This window comes from Puma concolor, chromosome A2 (genome assembly GCF_028749965.1).
Source record: "Puma concolor isolate L17-30 chromosome A2, mPumCon1.1.hap2, whole genome shotgun sequence".
Taxonomy (NCBI): Eukaryota; Metazoa; Chordata; class Mammalia; order Carnivora; family Felidae; genus Puma; species Puma concolor.
This window is the reverse complement of record NC_141668.1, coordinates 126,735,552-126,762,877: the sequence shown is the minus strand read 5'-3', so window position 1 is coordinate 126,762,877 and position 27,326 is coordinate 126,735,552. Positions and strand designations below refer to the sequence as shown.

At 36.1% G+C, this 27,326-nt stretch overlaps 1 protein-coding gene across 5 annotated transcripts in view; it reads left to right on the top strand.

Moving 5' to 3' along the window:
• The window catches only part of CNTN4 (contactin 4), a 903,676-nt gene that overhangs the window by 123,243 nt on the left and 753,107 nt on the right, over window positions 1-27,326 (top strand). For 2 of the 5 annotated variants that reach the window (XM_086697563.1, XM_086697564.1), the window contains exon 2: window positions 14,970-15,010. The exons of the other annotated variants lie outside the window; for them this stretch is intronic. The gene's annotated coding sequence lies outside the window, so the exon portion shown is untranslated. The remainder of the gene's footprint in view (window positions 1-14,969; window positions 15,011-27,326) is intronic. 5 annotated transcript variants of the gene reach the window in all.

Sequence of the window (27,326 nt, the reverse complement as noted above, 5' to 3'; positions counted from 1 at the left end):
ATGTATATTATATCTGTAGTTAATAGGATGTTTATTAGAAACCTGGGTATTTGACAGAAAGTTGATTAAGCCAGAGTCGGACTTCCTACAAAATTTTATCTACCACTGTTGGCCTTAAATATGCTTCCTGTAAAAAAAAAAAAAAATGCTGATATGCCTGGAATTTTTGAGAGGGATTTTTACTCTGTCCTCTTGTACGACAAATGAAAACTGGAGTTAAAATGGTCATGTTGGTCCATGTTATTTGTTTTCTTAATCCCTGAAAGCTACTTCTGGAATTCTAAACCATTATAAGGGACTCTGACAGAAGTCAACCATGATGACCTAGGTATAGCATGGGGAATTTATAATGCCAGAGGGCTAATATAGACTGCATTTACACCTTTTATGCCCTCTCTTGCATTCTCTAGATACAAATTTTGGCTATCCTATCCTTCCTGAAAAACCACAAGAAGGCTTCCTACTTTCTTCTCTAGGATTGCTCTAATATTTGAAGCTTCCTGATAAACATGACCCATAGGGAATGGAGAATCAGTACATAAATATTACCCTTTTCAGTATTTTGAATTGACAGCTTTGAAGTTTATTTCACTCTGTGCTGCAGTGGAATTAATCCCCACTTGCCCATGGTGGTAACCAAATTAATAAAACACCCTTGGGGAGCGCCTGGCTGGCCCAGTTGGTAGAGCATGTGACTCTTGATCTTGAGGTTGTAAGTTTGAGCTGCATGTTGGGTATAGAAATAACTTAAAAATCAAATAAGTAAAAAAAATAAACACGTTGGATGAGTTTTCCTTTCTTAAGTTTTCCCTACCTCCTAGCCACCTCTTTTTCACCCCTACTCCTTCTGTTTTGTGGAATCTCTCCTAAAACTAAGTCAGTTGACAAGTCCTATTCTCCATGTACTTTTAAGGAGCCGTCAAGCTAAGACACATCGGCACTTAGAAATTCTAGGAACCTAGATAAGTTACTGAATGTCTCTGTGCCACAGTTACTTCATCTTTGTGGAGTAACAGGTGCTCACTATGCAAGAAAGAGTTGGTACGGCAGTCCTGACACTGAGTTGTTTTTGTGAGATTGGCCCTTGGCTGGTACTGATAGAATTTTTCTTCCTAATGGGTAAAGGTTGTTCACTATGCTTGGACTGTTAATACAAATAATGTGGTTTCTGCTCAACACCTTCTTTCCTGTAATATGGAATTTTGATAATTCTAGGCAGAGAGTATCTATGAGCCAGCTCTCTAACAAACAGACACTGGCACTAAGTCTTTAATAGGCTTCCCTGGGTGGAAATATTGCACACATGGTGATGAATTTTCCATGCTGGGATAAGCCCACCACATGGGAGGGGTAAACATAAACTTGCTTATGGATTCCTTCAGATTCCATCTGTATTTTTTTCTTTTATTCAATTGTGTATTCCTACTACACATTAGTAATAATTCTTTAACCCTAAGTGCAGCTTAGATGCTGCGTCCTGTGAGTGTTTCTAGCAAGTCTTTGAATGTGGGAGTCGTTTTGGACACCCTTAACAGACCTGCTGTGATTTTGTGAAAATAAAATAACAAGCAATAGAAGAGATTTTTAGCACAATGCTTCTAACCTAAGTGTTTAATAAATTAAGATTTGTTAAAGTACTTCCTGTCAGCTCAGTATTGGGTAGCAGTTGGTTTTGGGGTCCCTGGTAATCAGATTGACTGAGTGTATGGGTCCTATTAGAGTCTTAAGAGAGATAACAACATGGATTGGAGGTACTGGAGTTGAAATTCCGCTTACTAATGCTCAATGCAATTGTTTTGAAACCCTAGTTCTCCTCCCTCATCTTTTGTGCTGCTAATAGGAAATGTAGAGTACTAGCTAATGACTTTTCTATTTTTGTCTACACAGCAGCCTTCCCTCCCCGCCCCTCTCCCACTCACCACCTGCCCGAAAGTTTCCATTCAAAGCCATTGACCTGAACTGGTTCTTTACCTCTCTGAGTTGGCACCATTTCCCATTTGCAGTGACCTTTCTCTCCCATTGGTATGTTCACTTCTTCTTTTTTAAGTTTTATTTAAGTGATCTCTACACCCAGTGTGGCGATTGAACTCACAACCCCAAGATCAAGAGTTGCATGCTCTTACAACTGAGCCAGCCAGGTGCCCTAGCATGCTTATTTCTGACCACTCAACAGGACCTGTCTCACATCCTGTTGCTGGGAACTTAGGGCAGACTACTAGAATCCTATGGGTCTCTGCTATAGTTGAAAATTTTGGATGTGAGTGTGAAGATACGGATTCTGCATTATAACTTTGCCTCTATCTTTAAGATCTGGACCAAGTTATTTAGATTTCCGAAGGCTCTGTATGGTAATCTGTAATGCCAGTACACTTTAATAAAATAATACAATAATATTGTACATTAATACAGTTTATTTACTGGGGATTATTTCCTGGATTGGGGTGGGATGGAGGCCCAAAATGAGATAATACACTGGGAAAACACTGGTGACCCTAAGTGTGGCACCTATGTTTGCTGTTTAGTTCTTCCTTGCTGTATGGTTGTATTTTGCTGTTATCTTCTCACTTTTATTTATGTTTTATTTTGTTTATCCAAATAGATTGTAAACTTCTTGAAGGTTAGGGCTGCCATTTCTACATCATGACATTCCCTACGGTCATTAGCCAAGCGGTACAGTACTGTAGGGAGCTCGGTTAAGAATCACATCAAGTTTGTTGATGAGGACCTGGAAGTTCGGAAACAGTAGGTAATAGAGATATTTGGAAGAGAAGAAAACCCTGGATTGAGAGTAACCATGTTACATACAGAGCCAGCGCTAATGAAGGGGCAGATTTTCAGGATGATTATGGAAGAGTCAAATTTTCTACACTGCTGGTTAAAGACTCCTTCATTATTAGCTGCTTTAGAAATAAGTGCCCTCTTGCCCTGTAATTTTGTTCCATTAATTATGTCAGATGTTGGTGGTATTTGAGGCAAACAACCCTTAGATTTCCATTTCACCTTTATCATTGGCAAACATTTATCATAGATAGGACTTTTAAGTTCTTTAGATTTTTTTTTCTCACGGAAATCTAAAAAGAGCCAAACAGTAGTGACCTGTCTAAATGCACTTATTATAAAAAACAGTAATATAGACTACTATGCAATAAGTATTTTAGCCATTGCTTTATTTAATAAATATTTATGTAGTTCTTATGTGTCAGGTAATATTATAAAAACTTTACATGTTAATTATTTTAATCCTTCTAACACTTTGTGGTAACTATTACCATTATTTACATGTTACAGAAAAACTCAGGCATGGAACGGCAAGTAAATTATCTATAATTACACAACTATGCAAATGGCTAAGGATACAGAACCAAGTCAGTCTGGCTTTATAATATGCATCTATGTATTGTCACCTGTGTATTTAACAATTTGTACTTATATCCATCCATGGTAATGTTACTCTTTTGTTAATTGTTTGGGTGCTAAGTTGATATCATGACTCAGAAAACCAACCATCCTGTCTTGTGTATTTGTAAACTTCAGTGGTTAATTTATCTTTGCATTACTGTATTTTCAATTTCCATTGTAATTAAGTTTAAGTAAGCAAATGGGTGGGTTATAAAATATGGGTAGGCTAGAAATGCTTGGTAAATATCTCCAAACTCTAAGTTAATGTAATGAAAACAACTAATAGGAACCTTGAGAACACATCCTTCGGTGCTGTTGTTAGCTTGATATTCTTAGCAGAGCTGACCTGATATTCATTGTCTTTGTTCATTTTGCAGGTAATTCAGCATTGAAAGCATAAGATATGAAAAGGATGAAAAGATTATGCCCCACTTTACATATTTAACTAAATTATTATCCTTTGACCTTTTGACCAAACCAAATTCATCTTCTCTCTCCCCTGCACCTCACCCACTTTAATACTGCAGCACAGATTTAATGGATTGGGAGTCTGTGAGTAAGTAATAAGAACATGGAGAAGAGTGGCCAACATGATTAAGATTTTATTTGTAGCGTAATTCCATTATAATTAACATTATGTAACTGGAGAAATATGGTGTTTGCATCTCTTCCTGGCAGCTGTTTTTAAGTCAGTGGCAGAAAGGAGATTAAGTAGTAAATGAAGACCTATTTATTGAAATCGTGTTTGCATCTAGTGTTGTTGGATTCATTTGTTTGTTTCACAAACCACAGTTAATTTAGTATGGAAAATAAGCAATATGTTTTACAAGCATGCTAAGTAAAATTTGTTTGCAGTGCTTTGAAATACTGGTTAAACTTTTTACATTGGAGGTAAAATACCACTTAAAGGTCTACAAAATGGTAGATGTTTAAATAGACACAGGTTTATTCCACTATCCAAAAATGGACAAGCCCTGTGAAACCGTTTGTAAGCTGAAATGGCATAAAGTGAAGAGTGTCCCCCACTTTCTGAGTTTGAGTTCTGACACTTTGCTTTTACACAGACTTACGTTACTACCTGTTTTTGCTAACCAAAGGGAACCTGAAGAGGATTTTTGCTCTTATGAAAAAGGCCATTAACTACTAATGTGGGTAACTCAAACTTTGGGAAAGCTGGGGATACTTGTAATACTTTTTTCCAAAAAAGATCAACAGAATTTAAAGTTAAGTAAATAAAAATAACCATGGTTTTGTATGTAGAGAAAAACATTTTCAATTTGTTACAGTGATTTTTTTGTCTAAAAAAGAATTGCCAATTAATGATATAATCAATTCATGGAAATTCAGACTCCTGTAGCCAAGAGCTGGACAGTCTAGGGTCCTGTGGTCAAATCTGGCGTACCAGCTCTTTATGTATTGCCCACAAACTGAGACTGTTTGTTTGTTTGTTTATTAAAGTTTATTTATTTTGAGAGAAAGACAGAGTGTGGGAGGGGCAGAGGGAGAGAGGGAGAAACAGAATTCCAAGCAGCCTCCTCACTATGAGCACAGAGCCCAACGCAGGGCTTGAACTCATGAACTGTGAGATCATGACCTGAGCCAAAACCAAGAGCTGGATGCTTTTCCGACCGAGCCTCCCACATGCCCCTATTTTTTTAGATGGTTGGGGAAAAAAAAAAATCAAGAGAATAGATTTCTACATAACATTCAAATTTCAGTGTCCACAAATACATTATTGTAACATAGCCACACTCATTTGTTTATGTATTGTTGACTACTTTCATGTTATAACAGTAGTTGCAGAGTGCTGATACAGATTTTATGGCTTGTAAGGCTAAAAATACTTATTATTTGGCCATTTACGGAAAAGTTTGCAGACCCCTGCCCTAGCTATTAAAGAAAATACAAGAAAACTTGTATTTCTAATGAAGAAAAAACTTGTATTTCTAATAAAGAAAACACTATTAATAGTGATAATAACACTGTGGTAAGTGCTTTATATACATGATTTCTAATAGTCCTGGTATGACTACACTGTAGCTGAAATTACTTCCAGTTTACAGATTAGGACACTGAGGCTTTGATTTACTTGATTATAGCTGGGTTTTGAAGACAGCCTGTAACAACTTTTAATGTATATTGGCTAGAATTTAGATCTATTTAAAAATAGCACTGTCAGTCTTTTGAAAGCAGGATTTGTCTTCTATCATCTAATTAGTAGTTATTAAATAACATTGGGTTGATAGATTTGCAATCAGTCATTCCAGTGTATGGAACTTTTCATATGCCATATATTTATTTATAGGTATCTGCAGGGGAAACTTACTATTCCATCTTGATAGTAGATAGCAGAATCTGCTGTGTCCATATGGATTCTGCTTTTGTTCACCATATATAAAAAATGATTACAAATTAGTGCAACTTTTGAGAAATTCTAATACAGTGGTCTTGCCAAATTGGCCTGTAGGGCCTTTATTTAAAAATTGTTGCTACTCTGTAATTTACTGTAAGAAGAAAATAAATTGGCAAAGCTGATGGGTGCTCATGGTTATAGCTTACTGACGCAAGGTTCTGGAAGGAGGCAAGAAGGTATTGATGTTTTTTTTATTATTTATTTATCTCTTACCTCTGTCACTGAACTAGGGGATCATGGTAAATGATTATTATTATGTTAGAACTTGATGATGATGGGTTTGTGTGTCATTAAAAAGTGGTTTGAGAGGAAATCCATTTAACAGAGTGCTTAGGCTAACTTTAAACCTGGGGGAAGAGGTAACCACTATTTCCTCAAGAGCTTTCTGAAATCCAGTTATGACAAGACTTATTAAATGAAACCTGTTAGGGAAACTATATCTTAGTTTGCAGAAATCCTTGATGATGATGGGTTTCCAACTGGTTTCTGAAATCCAGATTAGGTAAACTATATCTTAGTTTGCAGAAATCCTTATGCTGGGGTGCCTGGGTTGCTCAGTTGGGCGTCTGACTTTTGCCCAGGTCGTGATCTCACATTTCAGGAGTTAGAGCCCTATGTCAGGCTCAGAGCCTGGAGACTGCTTCAGATTCTGTGTCTCCCTGTCTCTTTGTCCATCCCCCTCTTGCACTCTGTCTCTCTCTTTGTCTCAAAAATAAACAAACACTGGGTGTTGTATGGAACCAGTTTGACAATAAATTTCATTAAAAAAATGAACATTAAAAAAATTTAAAAAATCTTTAGGCTTCTTGAATGGATCCTTCAGAGGATCAAGGTTGTAATTACACAGGGCTAAATATTAAATTTTTAAAAATTTTTTAAAATTTATTTTTGAGACAGAGAGAGACAGAGCATGAGCCAGGGGAGGGCAGAGAGAGAGGGAGACACAGCATCTGAAGCAGGCTCCAGGCTTTGAGCTGTCAGCACAGAGCCCGACGCGGGGCTCAAACTCACAAACCGCGAGATCATGACCTGAGCCAAAGTCAGACACTTAACCAACTGAGCCATCCAGGTGCCTCACACAGGGCTAAATATTAGGAAAACAGCCTGTAAGATTCATATAGTTTCCTGGATACTTGAAAATAATTACTATTTAGACTTCCTTAGATACAGCTGATAGATTATAGGTAGATAATGCCTTCAGGACATATTTGTCTTTTAGTATCTTCATTGTCTATAACAGTGACTAAATAATAATAAATGTTATTTTGGCTAACATTTATTAAACACCATGTGCCAGGAGTTATTTTTTTTTCTAGTACATCATTAAGTGTCCACAAAACCTGCTAGTCTTAATAATTTATTCCAATATTACAGGGTTGGAAGGGCCACATAAAACACTCAAGGTGGCTGTGATCTTTTCCACTTTGCTGTATCGTAGAGCATACTCTAAATGTTTGATGAGGGAATGTGTAAGTATATGAAAGAGATCATTGTTATAAGGAAAACACCTTCATGTATTTTGAATCTGTTTTTTATCTAAAGTTTCTTTACTCTTAATTCTGTTACTATTACAGTTAAGTTTTTGAGAGATTCATTCTCTTTTTACTTGATTTGAAATAGAATTATTAGGAATAATCTAAGGTATGACTTGTCATTGAACAAATCAACTGCTGTCTGTTCTACTCAGCAATGTGATTGGCAGCAAAGGTTTGGTATTTCTGCTCCCATTAAGGTGAATTACAAAGAATCAGTTATTCCACATGTTGTTTGTTGAGCTAAAACTAAATGTTAATACCACATCAAATGCCATAGTGTGTATGGCTTAAAGAATTCCCATGTATACCTTAAATGATTTTCACAGGAATGGTATTGGTCACATAGACAGGACTTCTATAACTAAGAAAAAAGTCTCAGAGGATTTAAATGATTCGTCCAGCTAATTGAGCTGAAAACTCAAGCCTTATGACTTTAACACCAAGTTGGGCAATGCCTTTTTTTAAGGGGCAAGATCTGAATCCACATAATGGGAATCAGCAGGTCTTTACATGCCTAATCAAGATAGGATTGTAAAGATAAACAGCTTCTGCCCCTTTAGAAACCTACTTAGTCCCTGGAACCATCAAAGCACAGGTGCCTACAAAGGAACAAATAGAATGTACTACATCATAGATAGGTATGCACTAGTTCTGCACTAGTGGAAATATGTAAGCCAAAGGTATGATTTCAAGTTTGCTAGAAGTCAAAGTTAAAAGTACAGTGAAACAAGTGAAATTTTAGTTAACAGCATGTGTTCAAAAGTTTGTATCTACATGTATCAATATTAAAACAGTTCTGAATGAGATACTCTAAATTGATGATTGACACTACATCTTTAATGTTTACTAGGTACATGACAAAACACTCAATAGTCACATCTGGCCAGTGGCTACCTTATTAGACAGCACAGCACTGAGCAGTAGGATACTGAGACCAAGCTTTCCTGCTTAGATATGGAGAAGCTCTGAGAGAAAAGTAAGGGAAAAAGTTCTCCTGATTCATTCCTCTACATCACCCATAATTTGTCATTCAGACGATCTCCTTTATGTTTAAATTTAAATGTCTTTTCATATTTTTAACCTAACCGGCTAGTCATCTCACTGTTTGATATTCAATCATCTGATAAAAAATTTCTATTCTCAAGAGTTCTCTGAGGAAGCAGTATATCTGTGCAAGGAAATACATAAACATGACTCTAGTGATTGGAACAAAATTAGAAGATTCCTGAGGAAAAATTGCTGCTATAATTTAACAAATGCACCTCAGCAACAGCCAAGGCTCATGAGAAGCAAATTGGTTATTTTGGGTTAATGTCAAATGAATGTGCTTTCACTTAACATTTTTTTCTTTTTCTCATTCAGCTAAAATGAATGGTTGATAATGGTTAGGATGTAATTTAGTTACAGAAAGAGAAAAAAAGCTGGAAAAATTTTAAACTATGTGTCAACTTATTCAATCAATTATGTCCTAATAAAATTATATTAATTTTTATCAAGATTATGAGGATTTTGGATTTTTTCCTAATCTTTTAGACCTTTATTAATTCAAAATAAAATATTCCTAGGAAATTAACACACATGATTACACATTACTGCAAGATTTCCCCAGTTGACAAGGCTTACCAAAGCATTAAAGTACTCTAGATACTTTAAAGTTCTAGATACTGATATATGTAGTATACACATAAGGTTTTTTTTTTTTTTTACCATAATGAATGGAACATTCACTTGTCTGAAATTTTGTAGTGCTTCCTAAAATGATTAATTATATCATCATCTAATGACAATGACATGAACTACGCTACACATTTTGTTTTATATACTTGAAACAAATTATTTCATTTATTCTTCACTCTATAAGTAACTCTTAAAACGAGTAGCAAGTGCCCCAATGACTTTATGTTTCTAGACTGTATAACTCTAGAGAAGATATTTACAAGTAAAAAAAATTGCTTTTTTACTTTTTATAGATATTGGTAAATAACCCTCTACAGAATTTGTACCAATGGATCCACCCACTAAAAATAGGTATGTGAATGTTTTTTTTTTACCCAGTGCACTTACCAACACAGTGTAAATCTATTGATCTTTGCCAGTTCAATAGATGGAAAACATGAGGTGTCAAAATATTCTTTTTTTCAGTTGTATTTTCTGTTGTATTTGAAATTGAACCCTTATCATAGCTCTTATCATCCTCACATCTCAAAACAGCCCTACCAGGGGATTAGCAAGTTTTAAATGAGATGACTTTGTCAATGGAAAGTCATAAGAAAAATTGAGTGAGCTATGTAGGAGCTTCTTCACTTTGGCAGACAGGTTCTCCTTTTAAAAAATGGCTTATTTTTTTCTGAGGTGATTTCAGTGCTTTTGATAGAAATCTGTTCATGTCCTAAGAAGTTAATTAATGAGGCACCTGTTAGGAGCACTCAAACCATCCAAGGATGGCTGGCAAATCTGTCCACTGTTATTATATTTTTAAGGCTAAATGGGGGTTAAACTGAACATTTTGAAATAAGACAGTTATTAAATATATACCCACAGAAACCCCAAAGAGATGCTAAGAATTGATGGACTTTTATTTTTACTTCCCGGATTCTTAACTGATCCAGGAATGAAATCCACTGTTGACTCTTCACTCAATAAAATCATATGAATATTGAGTACTTTATTGTCTGTCAGTAGATGGCATTCTTGACTAGAAACATACTTCATAACTTCACTTCGTGGCCTCTCCATAACCTCTTAAGTACTTGATTAAAAAGCTTCTGCTTTGTTAATTTTTTCCCAGTCTTGTGATATATTCTATATTCTTTAGTAGCTATATGCATTGACTATTATATAGACAGCTCTTGTGAACTAGGCATGTACAATTCAGCATTAAATAATTGTCTTTGGAATAATACCACTTAAGGATTATTTCCAGTGACTGAGGACAGGTGTAGACGGCATGAGAAATGAGGTCTTTTGAGATATGGAGATCATTGTCTTTGGATTTATTCCACTGACCTCTCTGGTAAACCTTTTAATGGAGCAGCAGTATGACAAAATCATCCTGGAAATCATAGTTCTTCTGTCTTGCAGAGACTTGAAGGTCCTCTAGCACACCACTTTAATTTTATAGATGAAAAAGCTCATTTCTTTCCCAAGAAAGTTCTTGGAAGAGTTAGGACTCCTTGATTTGAGCCCAGTGATTCACCTTTCTCAAAATTACCCATGTCCTGTTTGAGCAAGAAGTGAAATATACAGCAAAGGTGGAAAAATTGCAATCACATGGAAAATCCACCTTATTTAGTTAGCGTTGGCAGTATTTCTTTACTGTTCCAGCCATCCCATATGAATCTTTGCTCTCTGAGGTATCTAATAGGCTTTCTTTGTTTGTGGATGATAATTTGCCAGCTAGCTTTTAGATTCTGAGATGGCAACCTTACCATCTGGTAAGAAAACCAGGATTAGATAGGTATTAAAATATCTTTTGTTGCTGTAAATAAGACTTAAAAACTTTATCAGCTTGTGGAATTTCTCTCCTTAGAACTACTCATACATATGCCTTTATTCCAGACCCTAGACCAGGAAATCTTTGACAGGATTTATGCTGATATATCTGATAAGAAAATTCATTAAATGCCATTTTAGAGAGATGAGAAGACTGAGCATGATACCTGGAGTTAGTAAACTATAAAATAAATTTATAAAATAATTTCCTTGAGCATAAGGCCAGATGCATTGTTGATTATGTTTGTCAGAAAGATCAGTGTGTTAGTGGGGTCCTAACAAAGAGCATATTGCTCTTGTCATATTTTTTTCTATTTTCCTTCTGTTGAGTCAGTAGCACCCATCTCGCTGTCATAAAAGCATGTGATTGCATTTTCAGTATTACCTCAGTCACTAATGATTCAGGCTTATGCTAAAAGAGGACCAGATACTTGTTTTCCTTGTTGCTTGAAGCTTTGACAAAATCTGTTCATTTGCTTTGAATAGTATTGCTCTGAGTGTATTTTTTGCTTGGGAAAAAAAAGGCTATAGTTATTTGGAAAAATTGAGTTTTCATCTATCTTGGCCTTTCTGTCATATTAATAAGATCTGCTGTCTTAGAACTCTGAGAACTAACAAAAGAACAAAGTGGTTGAGAACACTTATGAGTCTATACATTGCAGAAACAAAAGATTTACTTTGCTCCATTCTACTTGTATTTTGAATAGAGTTTGAATTGAATCATTATTGTGAATGCCATGAGATTTAATGGTGCTGTTATCAATTTGTACATTTATCCAGGTATAAAGGATTATACTTGCCAGGTAACCTGAAAGCTCCTTACATTAAGCAGCTTATTAATACAGAAGTTAGTTTTGATGCAGTCGCAAACCCGGGACCCTTACTATCTATGTAGAAGGGGAATATTTCATCTGGTATTTCAACATGCTACAGTAAATACTTAAAAAATAACTCAAAATTTTGAACAAATTAAACCTACTATATATCATTTTATTTTTTTTCATTTTTAAAATAATTCCTGTCATGTTTAAAAAAAATTCTTTAACATTTATTATTGAGAGGCAGAGACAGAGCATGAGAGTAGGAGGGGAAGAGAAAGCAGGAGACACAGAATCCAAAGCAGGCCCCGGGCTCTGAGCTGTCAGCACAGAGCCCGAGGTGGGGCATGAACTCAAAAACCGCGAGATTATGACCTGAGCTGAAGTCGGACGCTTAACTGACTGAGCCACCCAGGCGCCCCATTCCTGTCATGGTTTTTTATAAATGTTTGATTGCTTCTATTGGCTTAAAATAATATTTCTTCCTGATGAAAATTGTATAGGTCCTTAACTTGTCAGTAAGAGGAGCTTTGGTATCCTATATGATAAACACATGATGTATTTTGATTAATGGTTATGCCAACTAGAGAACCAAATTTCAATAAAATGGTCTATGTTTTAAATTTTGATGATTTAGAAGTCACAGGATCATGTAACACTGTGTTTATTCTTGGCCTATTTCATTCATTTACTATTGCACACATCCACTCACACCTGTCCCCCAGGGTTTCAGTGACCACTGTGAGAGAGGCACTGTACTAGGTGCTGGGGTACAAATATGAATACCATCTTGCTTCTGGTCCATACAGTTTAGTCAAAAGAGAAGTATCACTAACCAGTGTAAAATGTACTATAGGAAATACTGCGATAGGAGATGCAGAGGTAAGCCTTAATTCAGTGGAGAAAGGCTTGGAAAGTTTAGGTTGGTAGAGTTGAGTTTTGAGGGGTGAGTGCTTCCTTAGTTACGATGTAGTATAGATTCCATATATTGTCATGAAAATTTTGTGTAGCAGCAACATAATCCTCATGGAGTTACAGCATGGTGTCATTAGGAGAACTTGTCTGGTTCACATCATCTGGATCACTGCCAAGGCCCTGTAATTTAGTAGAAAGTACACAGTAGTTGGAGGTAAGAGGTCTCATTGTACCTATTAGTAATGCAACCACAGGCCAAACATGAAACCTCTTTTACCCTACTTCTAAGTCCGATAACTGGAGATAATACCAGTAGATACTCAATACATGATCCCCTTTGGACATTAAGTCAAACATTTATCTGGAAGTGTGCTGTAAATGGAAAAGCTTCATAAAATGAAACTTCTTTTATTCTATCCATATTCCACACCTACTAAATTTTATTCATTGAATTACATGTGAGGAATAAATAATTTTGTTTTGGTCTTCAAGAAGTAATTAATGCTTTACAAGTATCATTATTGGATTCCACCTTTTGTTTTGGGGCTCAGGAATAATCTCAAATATTTTTCTCAAGAATATAACATGTATATGTTCCATTCATACCATCATGCCTTAGTATGAATCGAGTATAGAAAAGATATGCCCCCAAACTATCATTTTTATTCACTTATTTTAATTTCAGTCACTAACACCTCTGGCATGTCAGGCTCTCTGCTAGGCACCAGGGATATGCAACATCGATGCCAGCATCATTTAGTTTACATTGCAGTTAGGGATGTAGTAATAAGTCACATAGACAGTCAGTGTTCAATGCTTTGAAGAAGCAAATGTTGTCCTGTGAGAGTATAATATATTAGGAGGACTTGACTTAGGCCTCTTTCTAATGCCTATAAAGTGAAGTTTAAATGGTGATCTACAGAAAGAATAGGTGGAAATGGGTTAAGGGAAGAATATGCCAGATGAAACAATATTATGTATAAAAACCCTTAAATGGGCAGGATCATGACAGATTTCAAGAACTGAAAATACTTTCTTCTATCTGGAGTGCAGAGGGTGGAGAATGGTGGAAGATACAGGGAATATTTGGCAAAAGCTAGATGATACGGGGATTTGTAGGCCTGTTAAAGAATTTTGGTCATTTTGCATGACTAATAGGAAGACACTGAAGCATCCTCAGAGGGTTGAAATGGATAGGGGCAAAAAGGATAGGCGGTGTCAGTGGTGAATGCAGTGAGAATGTTCTTACTGCTGTTTGAGGTATAAAATGATGGTAGGTGGAAGGGAGTTGGTGACAGAGATGTGGATGAAGTTAAATGGTCTGCATCTAGTGGTGGATTGACTACTCTTCCAATAGGTGAAAGAAAAAGATGTGTGTGACTCCTACCTCTCTGGCTGGTGAATTATGGTGGTACCATTCACTAGCAGCACTGGAAGTAGACCATTTGGGTTCAGGGGAGAGTTGGTATAAGAAATCATGTATTTGTATTCAGACATGTTGAATTTGACATCCCTTTAGAGTATCCAAATAGTGATATCAGGTAGCCAATTGGCTGCATGTATATAGACCTCAGAAAGGAGAATTTGAAGATAAAACATAAGTCATAGAAACGCAAATATAAATTTGTGTTAAGTCCAAACTATTATCAATATCACTTAGAGTTTAAATTTAGAAAAGGTCGGTGTTCAATTTCTGAGGGTAATAAAAGTGGGGGCATTTGTAAATTTTGGATAACCCTCATACCATTTAAAATTTTTGTGGGGTGCCTAGCTTTCTCCTTCGGAAGAGCATGGGACTTTTGATCTCGGATTCATGAGTTCAAGTTGGGTGTTGAGATTACTTAAAAAAATTAAGTCATAATTTTTAATTGTTGCATAATTTATGTAACCTTTAAATTTTAGATTTCTTGTTTTTAAAATAAATTAATTCTGATCTAAAAAGATTAGCAATGATTTTTAAAAAGATGGTGAGAAGGGAGATTTTATGTCGTTTACAAGGAATGAATATTAATTGTTGCTCTCTATGAGCTGAGGAAATTTTTCCTTAATTTCAAATGATGAGTTTTTAGTTTCATATGAAACTCAAATGTTTACTATAATGTGTACAATAAGCAAAACTATTAGTATCTCTTCTTTATTCTAGATATTTGGATATAAATCAGCTCTTAGGCTTTTTTAATAGATTTACTATGATAGTTTTCTAAATTACACAGTTTAAAGAATATCATGATAAAATCAGATCCTCTGTAATTCCCTGAGACACTTTTTTTTTTTTTTTTTTTTAGCATTGAAACATTTTATTCTAAAATCAGCAGTACTGGCATGCCACTAACTTAAAAAAAAAAAAAAAAGACCCAGGTTTATGCTGTATTCTAAAATCCATTTCTTTATTTGTAGGTGATGAGCAGTTGAAGTTGAGATGAATAACATATTTAGGGGTATGTACCCTTTGTTTAAATAAAAAGATCTATATGTGTAAAGTAGTTTATAAATTATCTTTTAGAAGTTGTACAAAAGTTTTGACTGTTGATAATAACTGAGACTACTTTTCCTTTTCAGTTACGGAATTAGTAAGTAGCTCTTTCTGTGTTAGTAATATATACAGAAAGCAGTAGCAATTATAATAAACTATAATAGGTTGTTTTAAATGTAATGTGTAGCCCCAAAACTTCATTTGCAAAAAAAAAATTATTATGAAATTCCATTTGCCACTGTATTATAAAATTCTACAGTTTTGGGGCCGCCTGGGTGGTTCAGTAGGTTGAGCCTCTGACTTTGGCTCAGGTTATGATCTCACGGTTCATGGGTTCAAGCCCCACATTGGGCTCTGTGCTGACAGCTCAGAGCCTGGAGTCTGCTTTGGAGTCTGTGTCTCCCTCTCTCTCTGTCTCTCCCCCACTCGAGCTCTGTCTCTTTATCAAAAATAAATAAACATTAAAAAAAATAAATAATAAAATTGTACAGTTCTTAAAATAAGAAAGTTAACTAATTAAATTTATTATCCAGATAACTCTAACGTACAATACATTTATTTGTTTTCCTATATATATATATAGGAAACACATATTGGTGTTTTTTATGCAAGTTATATTTTGTCATGTTAAATTCTAACATTGCCAACATGTGTATTTTGAAACCTACCTTACCCCTGTAAACGTTATCTCATATGTTGCCACTCTTAGTGATGGGTTGGCCCTTTCTTCAATAGGAAAATTCTCAATAAGCATCTGTTTTTCAATCTAACACCTTTGTATTTTGTATTAAGTTTTCTGTCGTTGCTCCTTCTAACGTAGTGCATGCATGATATACTGGAAAATTACCAGTTTGCTTGTTTTAGCAATGTATATTTTGGTAATTTTGTGGTAATACTGTGACTGGTATTTGCTTACCTAATTGCATGTAATCCTATAGCATTACAGAATTTAATTTACGGAGAAGACTTTTAGACTTAAAAAGGATTACTGGCCATTTAAGAATGATTATTAATCAGTATAAAATTGAGTCTTAACTACATTAATGCCTGTCTAACATATACACAGATATTTGCACAGACACATATACGGTACATACCTGATCCCATAGCAAAGATGTCCAAATTAAAACAAAGCAGATGGTATCCTACAGTCTTGGGCCATCAAAGCCTTGGGACAGGAATTTTCAAGGCAAGTGTTTTGAGGCTAATCTTGCTCTCAAGAGCTGTGAGATCTTAAGCAATTCAGTTTCCCTAAAGCCCACTTTATTTGTATGGTTAGTGGGATAAATCATACATGATTTCTTACATGACTTCTTCCCTAAAATAATTTCATTTCATAGTTGAAAAGCTAACGTTTAGAGGTGAATAATTTTGTATCAGTAACACTGTTATGAACAGTGTACAGGGTGCGGTAAATTTACTTCTTGGGATCGAACAGTGGAAAGGTGCAATTGATTCTTTGGGTATTCAGCAGTATTCTTGTTTTCTTCAATTTTGGGGTGGGGTGGATCTAAGAAAGCAAGCTTCCTTTCTGTGTCCTTTTGTCTTACCTGACATGGAGACGGAAGATTGACTCATATTGAAAGAATCTCTCATAACCTTGTTTGCTGAAGGTTATCTTTTATCTGATTTCTCTCTTCCTGGATAGGTTGCAGGCTGAAGAACATTAAAATATCTATTTTCCTAGTGGTTTCCTTTTCTAGATTTGAATAATTCACTTGATTCTTCTAAGCTACTTAGATGAAAGAGTGTTATCCAGGAATGCTAATTTTAGTTCCTTTTGTTTGAAATTAGAGAAATAAATGCGTTATATTTTTAGTCTAGATTGTAAGTCCTCATATCCTTTAATCTGCTCATTTCAAAAACTCTAAATAATGTTCAGGAACCTTTTATGTTGTGAGGTTAGCTATTTGCTTCCAATAGGTGTTTCTTTTTTGTTTTATTAAAAAAAATTTTTTTGAAGTGGGTAAATATGGGGAAAGATCCAGTTGAGTATTGGGCTTATTCCTCATTGAATACTTCTTTGTGTTCCATTCATATATTATTTTAAGCTCCTTATTACAAACATGACAACAGCTGATAAGAAATGCCTCCCTTTTTATACTAGAGGGGATTTTTATGAACCAGGCCAGAGACCAGTATATATCTTGGACCATTTTTCTTAATCTGAAATTCTGTGATTTTAATCAGATAGGTGAAATCTAAAAAAAATTGTCATCTTTGTAGATGAAAAATGGTAAGATGGTATCTATTTTATATGGATTAGTCTACATATGCAAGGAGTTGTTATTCACTGTGTAGAAAAATATATATATAACTCATCTGTAAAAATGATAACAACAAGCAGCAGAGCCTATTAAGACACTAACTTCATTTAAAATAAGAACGTAGTTTTCATCATGAGTGCCAGATATTAAAAACTATATTTTAAACATTTGTAAATCAAATGGGAATAAAATGTTCTTTGCATATCTAATTTTGTTACAGGCATTTTTTTTCCTGTATTTTATGAGACAAATCACAGGCATTACAGTTTGAAATCAACTTTATTGTTTTCATTGCATTTGCTATGTAGCTGTTGAATATTTGCAGTAAGTTTTAATGACGAATGAAGTGCATGTTTGATTATATGCCATTAGTAAAAATGTCTTTTTATGGCAAAGGGTGGTTTTCAGCATGGCCTTGACAAAGGCAATGTGCAAATGTGTTCTTTCCCATCAAAAGAATAGAAATCAGCATAAACAAAATTTAAAGGAAATATTAAAAAAAAAAACAGCAAATATTCTTTGTTAAATTATATCAACATATAAGTAGAGAGCATAGATCTACTTATTTTCAGAGGCAAGTGTAATACTATTTAGAAAAGTTGTAAATACCATAATTATTTTACTAAATTCCAATTTCATTACCTATTTTATTTTTTTATTTATTAAAAAATTTTTTTAACGTTTTATTCATTTTTGAGACAGAGAGAGACAGAGCTTGAAAGGGGGAGGGTCAGAGAGAGAGAGAGAGACACAGAATCTGAAACAGGCTCCAGACTCTGAGCTGTCAGCACAGAGCCCGATGCGGGGCTCGAACTCATGCACCGTGATCATGACCTGAGCCGAAGTCAGACGCTCAACTGACTGAGCCACCCAGGTGCCCCTTCATTACCTATTTTAAAGCTAAGTATAGCAGGGATTAGGTAGAGAGTTATAATGCTGACATGGAGAATGTTTCCACAGTTACTTTTCAGTTTTTCTAGCCATTATCTCATGTTTCTGAGACTCCTGCTACTTATTGCTTGCTATTGTGCCCAATATTTGATCCAGCCTTTATGCCTTTTACTCAGTTTCCTTTGTCGGGGATACTCCTGTCTTTCAGTCTTTACCTATCAAAGTTGGACTTACCTTTCCATGTCTAGTTTAACTTTTGCCTCTTTCACAAGGCCATCTAGATGCCCGATTGTCAGAACTGTCTGCTCAAGGTCATTGCTATCAACTTGTTCTTCTACTGCAGATCAGCTAAAGCATGTTCCCTTGTGATCAACATATTCTCTCAATGTTCATCTCAATTATCCAACTTGTTTTCTACTCCATTGGATAAATCATCTCACATCATCATGTATTTAACTTTGAACACAGTTCCTTATGTTGAGAAATACTAGAAAAATAAGAATGTCTTCATCTGTATCCATAGTGTGAGGTATTGGGCTAAAGACCTTGAAAAAATATACTGGTGCTGGAAAGAACAGTTATTTAAGGAATTAAATGAATTATATTTATTTTATCAAAGGTCAGGAGGAAATCTTCGATAGATATTATAAGGCAAGACTTGGTTTCTTTGACCCTGCTTGTTCTGCTTCTTCACATCTATCGAATATTAATAACAGCAGAAATGACAGCTATAATGGCCACTGTAGTTTCATAGACCTTACTGTAAGCATTCACACACTTCATCTTTTTTGATCTTCATGTCATGCCATGAGATTGGTGAGGCAGAAGTGAGACATTATTCAGATTTGGCCACATTTACTTGTTATGAGCTAATACCATTTTAACCCTGATGATGAAATCTAACTGTTCTTTTATTAAATGTTAGTCTAATATTTAATGTCTGTGGTCTCTTTGCATAATTTAATAATAAAGTTACTTCTGTAATCCAGAACACAATGTCATAATTTACAATTGTATGTCTTTTAAAGCAGATGTAATTATTTTGATCCAAATTTATGCGCTAGTGTCGCAACTTATAACCATTTCAGTTTCCTCTTCCTCTGGATGAAGGAATTCAAGAAGAAGTAGATCTGTATCCTAAAAGTAGCATCAGAGTGTGGACATTGAGAGTTAGATGCTGTCTATACAGGAAATTGGTTAATGTCCACACAGTTAGGCTAAGCCCAGATACCCGGACAAGACTGAACAGGAGGCAGGGAGAGTCCTGAAATGGTTGTCTTCAGTTCTGTGACCTCAGGCACTGCTTCCTGCAATTTTTCCTTTAATCTTCAGCTACACCCTAGGATAATTAGGAACTATAGGACCCAACCAATTACCCTTTTATATAAGCTAGATTGAGTAGGGTCTTTGTTACCTGCAATTCAGCATCCTGACAAATACAGGATGCTGACAAAAACAAAAATTGATATAACTGTGTTCTTTCTGCTCCAACTTTCCATTCCTGTTTTCCTTTGTCCTCTTCTTCCCTTTCCTTTCTTTTCCCCTCCTACTCTTGTTACATTTCCCTTCATCCCTTGTCCTTTCTCCTTCTTCCCCCCCCCCCCCCCCCCATTCATTGATCCAGGGATCCATCTATCCATGTATTATACTTTAGACTGCTTCCCACATGTTGATCTTTAAGCCAGGTCCTGAGGACAAAAAGATCTGTGACACACAGTCTTTGTTCTCTTTAGGATCAGGTTTCCTCTCCTTGCTTTTGGGAAGTTGGTATTTTGAACAGGGAGTTAGAGCGCCAGCCAAAAATGGGACAAAACAATAAAAAAGGAAATCCATATGTGTATATATATATATATAATATTTCAGTTAAATTCCTTAGTTTGTCATGCAAGTTCCTGAACACATTAGCCACAGTCTAACCTTGTGCTCCATCACCTCAATTCCCCACCCTTCTGTATGTCTTTATCCCTACACCTCAACTAATGTTCTTTCTTTGGATATGTTACTGACCTGTATCTGCCGTCCTCTTAAACGTGGTAAACTCATTTTTTGATACCTACCTCTGTTGAAGGTTACCTTTTTGAAGGCCTACTCCTTGGAAGCTTTTTCCAACTACCTGAGGCAGTGTTTGCCTTATTTGGTAACTGCCTGTATCTTTTTATTATGTCACCAACCACTCTGTGGGTTATTATTGTTATTATATTTTTATTTGTGAAATGAGACAAAGGCTCTGTTAGAGCAGGAACCTTTACATTCATCTTTATATGATCAATTTCCAGGCCCATGCGTGGGGGACAATGAGGGTTAAATGTTCATTAACCAAGTGAATAAATGAAGAAAATGGGAGAATGAGACACATAATCTAGTTCACTGTGGAAGGTAAAAGATAATGCTTTTCTCAAATATAAGGGCAAGATAAAGGTTCTGAGATTCCTGGTGCATTATACTTTTATTCTTTAAAAAAAATTGTTTTAAAACGTTTATTATTGAGAGACAGAGAGACACAGAGCATGAGCAGGGGAGGGGCCGAGAGATGGAGAGACAAAGAATCTGAAGCAGGCTCCAGGCTCTGAGCTGTCAGCACAGAGCCCGATGCAGGACTCAAACTCACAAACCGTGAGGTCATGACCTGAGCCGAAGCCAGACGCTTATCCGACTGAGCCACCCAGGTGCCCCTATGGTGCATTATTCTTAAAACCTTTAAGGTTTTACATGTAAAAACTTTTACATTGTTCAGACTATCATCTGATAAGTAATCATTGTTTCAAACATTTCTTATGACCTACATTCTAAAAGACTGTATAATCAAGAAGATGAATATATACTGGTTGCCCACATGAAACTTCTGGAAACAAAGCTAAAAGCTTTGAAATTCAGGATATTTAATGTTTAAAGTATGAAAAGATATGAACAACCCACTACAATATTTAATTTAAAAATATTCTGAAGTAGGGTAAGAGATGGACTTGATTGGCGATGGGTATTAAGGAGGGCACTTGTGACGAGTACTGGGTGTTGTATGGAAGTGATGAATCACTGAATTGTATATGTGAAACCAGTAATGCCCTGTATGTTAACAAAATAAACTTGAAGTAAAAAAAATATTCTGAAGCCAATTTGAGAAATACTATATATATTTATCTTCTACAGTATCCAAAATGTATGTTTCCATATTAAATACAGGGAGAAGTCCTGCAGCTAAAATCTCTTGTTGCAAATAGAAATGTTCACAAATTCTTTAAAAAAATTTTTTTTAATGTTTATTTAATTTTGAGAGAGAGAGAGAGAGACAGGCAGACAGACAACAGGGCACGAGCAGGGGAGGCACAGAAAGAGAGGGAGACACAGAATCTGAAGCAGGCTCCAGGCTCTGAGCTGTCAGTACAGAGCCTGACGTGGGGCTCAACCTCAATTACCGTGAGATCGTGACCTGAGCCGAAGCCTGATGCTCAACCAACTAAGCCACCCAGGTGCCCCTAAATGTTCACATGTTCTAAGGATAGAATGCTACCCTTTTTCCTTTGATAAGTATATTTCACAGAATGTATTTTGGAAGTTTGTGACCTAACAGAAGATAAAACCATAATCATTTATTAGAAAGGAAACGAGACCGATAGAATCCCAATTTATTTGTGATCTTAAGCTGCCATTTTAAGAAACTAAACCTTGGGCAAAATAGACATATTGATGCAGTGTTTATCATGGCTTAACAAACACTTTCTGAGTAGCTGCTTTGTGCCAGATACATTTCTAGCTATATCAAGAAGAATAAGACGGGAGGTTGGAGAATATCACAATTGACAGGTTCCCAGGTGATGGTTCTTATATTTCCAGAAAAAGGCAATGACAGTGTGTACATTGAGCATGATTCTTGTGCTATAGTTAATTTCCCAAAAGCTCTCACTGCATTGAAACTCATGTAACTATTCTTCAGAAGTATAGACTTTGAAGAATGCTAAAGGAAATAATTAGGAATATTGAGTTTTAGAAATGTACCATGTACATGTCTTTAAAACTCTTACTATTTTAGTTTAAAACAATAAAAATGCACATGTATATTTTTCTTTTCAAGAAATGACTGCATAGTAAAAAAATCTAAATTCAACCTAATACTTCATTTTATTACTTTGAGTCTCATTGGTCCTTTGTCATGAAAAATGATACACCTTTCAGCTACCTTTAACTAGGTATCCTATCATTAATCATAAACTGTCTAGGTATGCTGAAGTTTGCATATTTTGTTGGTGAATCAATATTTATATCCTAGTAGTAAGTAGAGTTGCGTTTTGAGAATTATTCTTTTCCTACCATATTTTCCTCCAACCTTACTAGCACCGGACAGATAGGTGTACATGTGCTTGTGCAGATATGGGTGTGTGCTCGATCTCTCTCTCTCTCTCTCTCTCACACACACACACACACACACACACACATTCTCAAACTGCCATGTGCTCTTACATGAACACCTTGCTGGATGTTAATTTTTCAGAATATTACTGGTCCTAATTATTTTCCTCAGGGACAAATAGGATTCTTAATCTCAAACTTTGTTAGGATTCTGTTTAATCACAGCTTTGATGTATTTTCTTTCCATTTATTCTGTAATTTGTACTCTGCTTCTCTTGGACATTCTCAACTTGCAACCATCTTCTGTCTCCCGAATTTTTGACATTTTGTGACTCAGACATAGTAAAGTGCACATAACCATGCAATCATTTACTTCATTCATTCAAAAACTTGTCATCAAGGCAGTGTGCTGGCTCCTGTGGGAATAATAATGAAAGGATTTTGTACTACCCCTTATCCCAAAAGGAAGCTTTTAATGGGGATTTTTTTGGCCATTTTATGTAAACATTTTTTGAATGACAAAACTGCTATTGTTGACATATACTTTAAGTAACTTCCAGATAGTTATTTTGGTTCTGGCCCTTAGTGATGCTGTGAATCATAGGCACATTTTTAACTGAGGATATTGATTTGAAGGTACAGCATTATTAGGATATACAGTGTTTTTTAATTCACCACATGTCTTAACAGTGTAATATATAAATACTATTTTAGTAAATAAAAATAGGCTGCTATTATAATTGCCAAAATGTTTTTCCTTTGACAGGAGAAAGGGGATGATGGATACAAAGAACTCTAATACAAAATAGAATATAAGCTGTGTTCTCAAAAGAGATATGGATGAAGTCTGATGAGGAATTCAGAGATACCAAAACTTACTTCTCCCTGGGAATCTAGGAAAAGGTTTTGGAAGGGATTGGCATTCATTTTGTTCAGGGGTATGGTTAGGATGGTTACTACAGACTAACTAAGTAATGCAAATTTAGATAGGAAGACATGCCTTGGGGCATGGATGTGTACAGCATATGGAGGGTATCAGTTAAGTACATCATACAATGTGGAGAGAAATGTGCCTATTGTGTGTGATACACAAGTACATTGTATTGTATACATTTAGTCACACGTCTCTTCTTTCTCTAGGAGGTACATTTGTGGAGATGCCTTTTTTTTAAATTAAAAATTATGCTTATTTTCAACAGAGAGAGAGAGAGGCACAGAGCGTGAGTGGGGGAGGGACAGAGAGAGAGGGAGACACAGAATCTGAAGCAGGCTCTGCACTGACAGCAGCAAGCCCAACGTGGGGCTCCAACACAGGAACCATGAGATCATGACCTGAGCTGAAGTCGGATGCCTAAGCTTAACTGACTGAGTCACCCAGGCGTCCATGCACAGATGCCTTTCTACCTGGCTGTCATACACAGTTTGGTTGATTAGTTTCTGCTTGTGTAGTAACTTCAATAATCCTTGAGTTATGCACTCTTCACCAGTCTTGATAGAGTGTTGAATGTTCAAAAGAAAAATTCCAAGAACCTATTAAATCATCAAATGCCATTGCATGTTTATGAAATCAGATGAAAGACAGTTTCTACATTAGAGCAAATCTACTTTCCTATACTTGGTTGAGGTTGTAAGGAGAGATTACTCTGCTTCCTTAAGAAGGTTAAGCTGTCATCTAGTTAAATATGGACTTAAAATAATGCTGCCAAAGCAGCTGCCTCCTGTGATTGATGATGATGATGATGGATGATGATAGTTTTGAAATCAGTTTTTCAGGGGAAATTGCTATTTTTCTACTTTGGCTGATGTTGTGGTCTGGATTGGGGATTTCTTGTCATATTAGGTATCTTTTTTGATTAAAAAAAGAAATTGCTAAGGACTGTATTCTCTATGATAAAATGGCTCTAAAATGGAGTATATGGGGCAAATGATTATAAGTTGTTCTATACGTATTACTTGAGTGACAGTAGTTATTCTGGGCTTCACAGTGTCATCTCATGGTGAATTGTGTTTAGGGGAACATAAAGCAACTCACTTCTAGGCAGAGAAGTGGCAGAAAGTATGGTATTCCAACAATATTCACATATATTGATAACTCAGTAGTCTCTTCATGCTCCTCAAGCTTATGCATTGGTTCCCTCTATTTGGGTTGCTTTTACTCCAGATATCTGCTTGTCTGGGTCCATTATTACTTTGGATCTCTGCTCAGATGTTGGACATATACATCACTTTTCACTCTCTGTGTTATGTGTTTATTTCCTTATTGTCTGTCTCCCCATCTAGGATGTATAGTACATGAGAGCAGAGATCAGTTTGTTCAGTGCTATAAACTGAAAATCTATAAAAGTTCCTGGCTCATAATAGGTAGATAATTAGTAATTATTGAATGATAAGCTGAATGAATTAATCTTTATTTTATACAGAGAGGACAAAGTCTTCAAAATATTTTTAAAAGCTAATTAGTGTTTGGTTGAGAGCCAAAGTCAAGCTTTTTGGCTTATTAACTTAACTTGCTTTTGTTTGTGTATGCACAAATGATACAAACAACAAACAGCCTTGAAAAAAGAAACAGAACATTCAGGGCTTGCTCTCAGGTGGACCATTTTTATATCTCATCATGTAGTGGAGAAAAGGAATCAATTTTGTTTACACAAAAATCGCTGGTTAACCTCTTTTCCATACCATTCCATTGTGTAAGCCTGAACACACACTGGTCTGAAAAAGCTATTTTCAGAAAGGGAAAAAACAAACAAAAACAAAACACAGTACCCCCCCCCCCCAGTATTTTTTAAAGGCCAATAACATTTGTATCCACTGGGTAAACATGATCAATCAAAGCTTTACAAGCTTTATATGGGCTGCTTCCTTAACAAATGTGTTTTTTGCCTTAGTCATTCATCATATCTGGAAGTCTGGATGATGAGCTTGAGCACTCTCTTAGGTTAACATTGAAAATAGCCACTTGGTGGATTTGTAAAGGGAAAAGCCTGTTAAAGTGTCAAACATTCTCTCCTGGCAACCTAAGCAGCCTATTGTAATCTGTGTTGTGTTGGGTTGATATGGTGAATTCAGCTCAACTTTAGGGGAAGGATTTGTTGTAACAGAGAAATCAGGTTATGAATGTGAAGAGCTAACATGCACATGTTGAAGGTATTCCGTTGGACCCTCCAAGTGCATAGGGAGGTATCAAATGAGACTGAAGGTACTAGCTAGCTGCTGAAAGCAGAATCATCTGCTGTGTTGAATAAACTACCCTAAAAAATGGTAGAGTGCCTTAAATAACCAGGTTATAAATAACCAGCAACCAAGTTGCTGCTGTCAGTATATCCCTACTTAGAGGGATTTGATGAACTGTTTACTGAGGGGGGAAAGGAAAGCAATGAAAAACCAGAAGTTGATTCATTGGAAGCAAACATGTGGCATTATATCCAGAGAGCACTTTGTATAAGGAATCTGGTGCAGTCATATGTGGTATCATGCTAAGACCTCTGAAATGAGACACAACACCAATTATATGTTGTTTCATGACTGTAAATGCTTTGTTTCCCAGCTAAGTTAGTGCTTATGAAAGACAGCAGATAGGTGAATATGGAGTTGTTTATCTTTTGTTGTAGAACTGGTAAGGCTTAAGCAAAAGAATCTGGGTCATTCATAGGGGCAAGTTTAGATCTTATTGAGGTCAAATAAGAACTTGAGGGAGAAGAGCAGCTGAAACCACAACATTGGGCAAAGAATTGAATGGAGGGACAAGAGGGTTATGGAAGAACTTGCAAATGAGGTCCAGTAAGTTCAAAAGAAATCAAATGGAAATTTGAGACCCTGAAAGTTCTAGAGGGGTCTTACCACCTTGGTTTTGATTTACACTGACATTACTGTGGTACGTCTTGGCATAGACACTTCCTTTAAAAGAACCCAGGAACATACTTAAACCATATCCCCTACATAATAAGTGTTTTTATAGAGCCCCACTTCTAGATATTTTATTCTTTTCAAGATCCTTGCAGAGGGAGTTTGAATAATTTCAATTCCTTCGTTAGCTGGGATGTATATCAGAAATGAATTTTATTTTTTTTTTCAACTTTTTTTTTTTTTTTTTTTTTTTTGGGACAGAGAGAAACAGAGCATGAATGGGGGAGGGGCAGAGAGAGAGGGAGACACAGCATCGGAAACAGGCTCCAGGCTCCGAGCCATCAGCCCAGAGCCTGACGCGGGGCTCGAACTCACGGACCGCGAGATCGTGACCTGGCTGAAGTCGGACGCTTAACCGACTGCGCCACCCAGGCGCCCCTCAGAAATGATTTTTAAAATAAGCCATCTCTGGGGCGCCTGGGTGGCTCAGTTGGTTAACCGTCCAACTTTGGCTCAGGTCATGATCTCGTGGCTTGTGACTTCAAGCCCCACGTTGGGCTCTGTGCTGACAGCTCAGAGCCTGGAGCCTGCTTTGGATTCTGTGTCTCCTCTCTCTGCCCCTCCCATGCTCATGCTCCGTCTCTGTCTCTCAATAATAAATAAACGTTAAAAAATAATTTAAAAAAATGCCATCTCTTAGTATCTCCTAATCCTGTTCCAGAGATGTGCAAGTTGCCCCAAAATGTTGTTTTCTTTTTTTTTTTAAAATTTTTTTTCAACGTTTATTTATTTTTGGGACAGAGAGAGACAGAGCATGAACGGGCGAGGGGCAGAGAGAGAGGGAGACACAGAATCGGAAACAGGCTCCAGGCTCTGAGTCATCAGCCCAGAGCCCGACGCGGGGCTCGAACTCACGGACCGCAAGATCGTGAC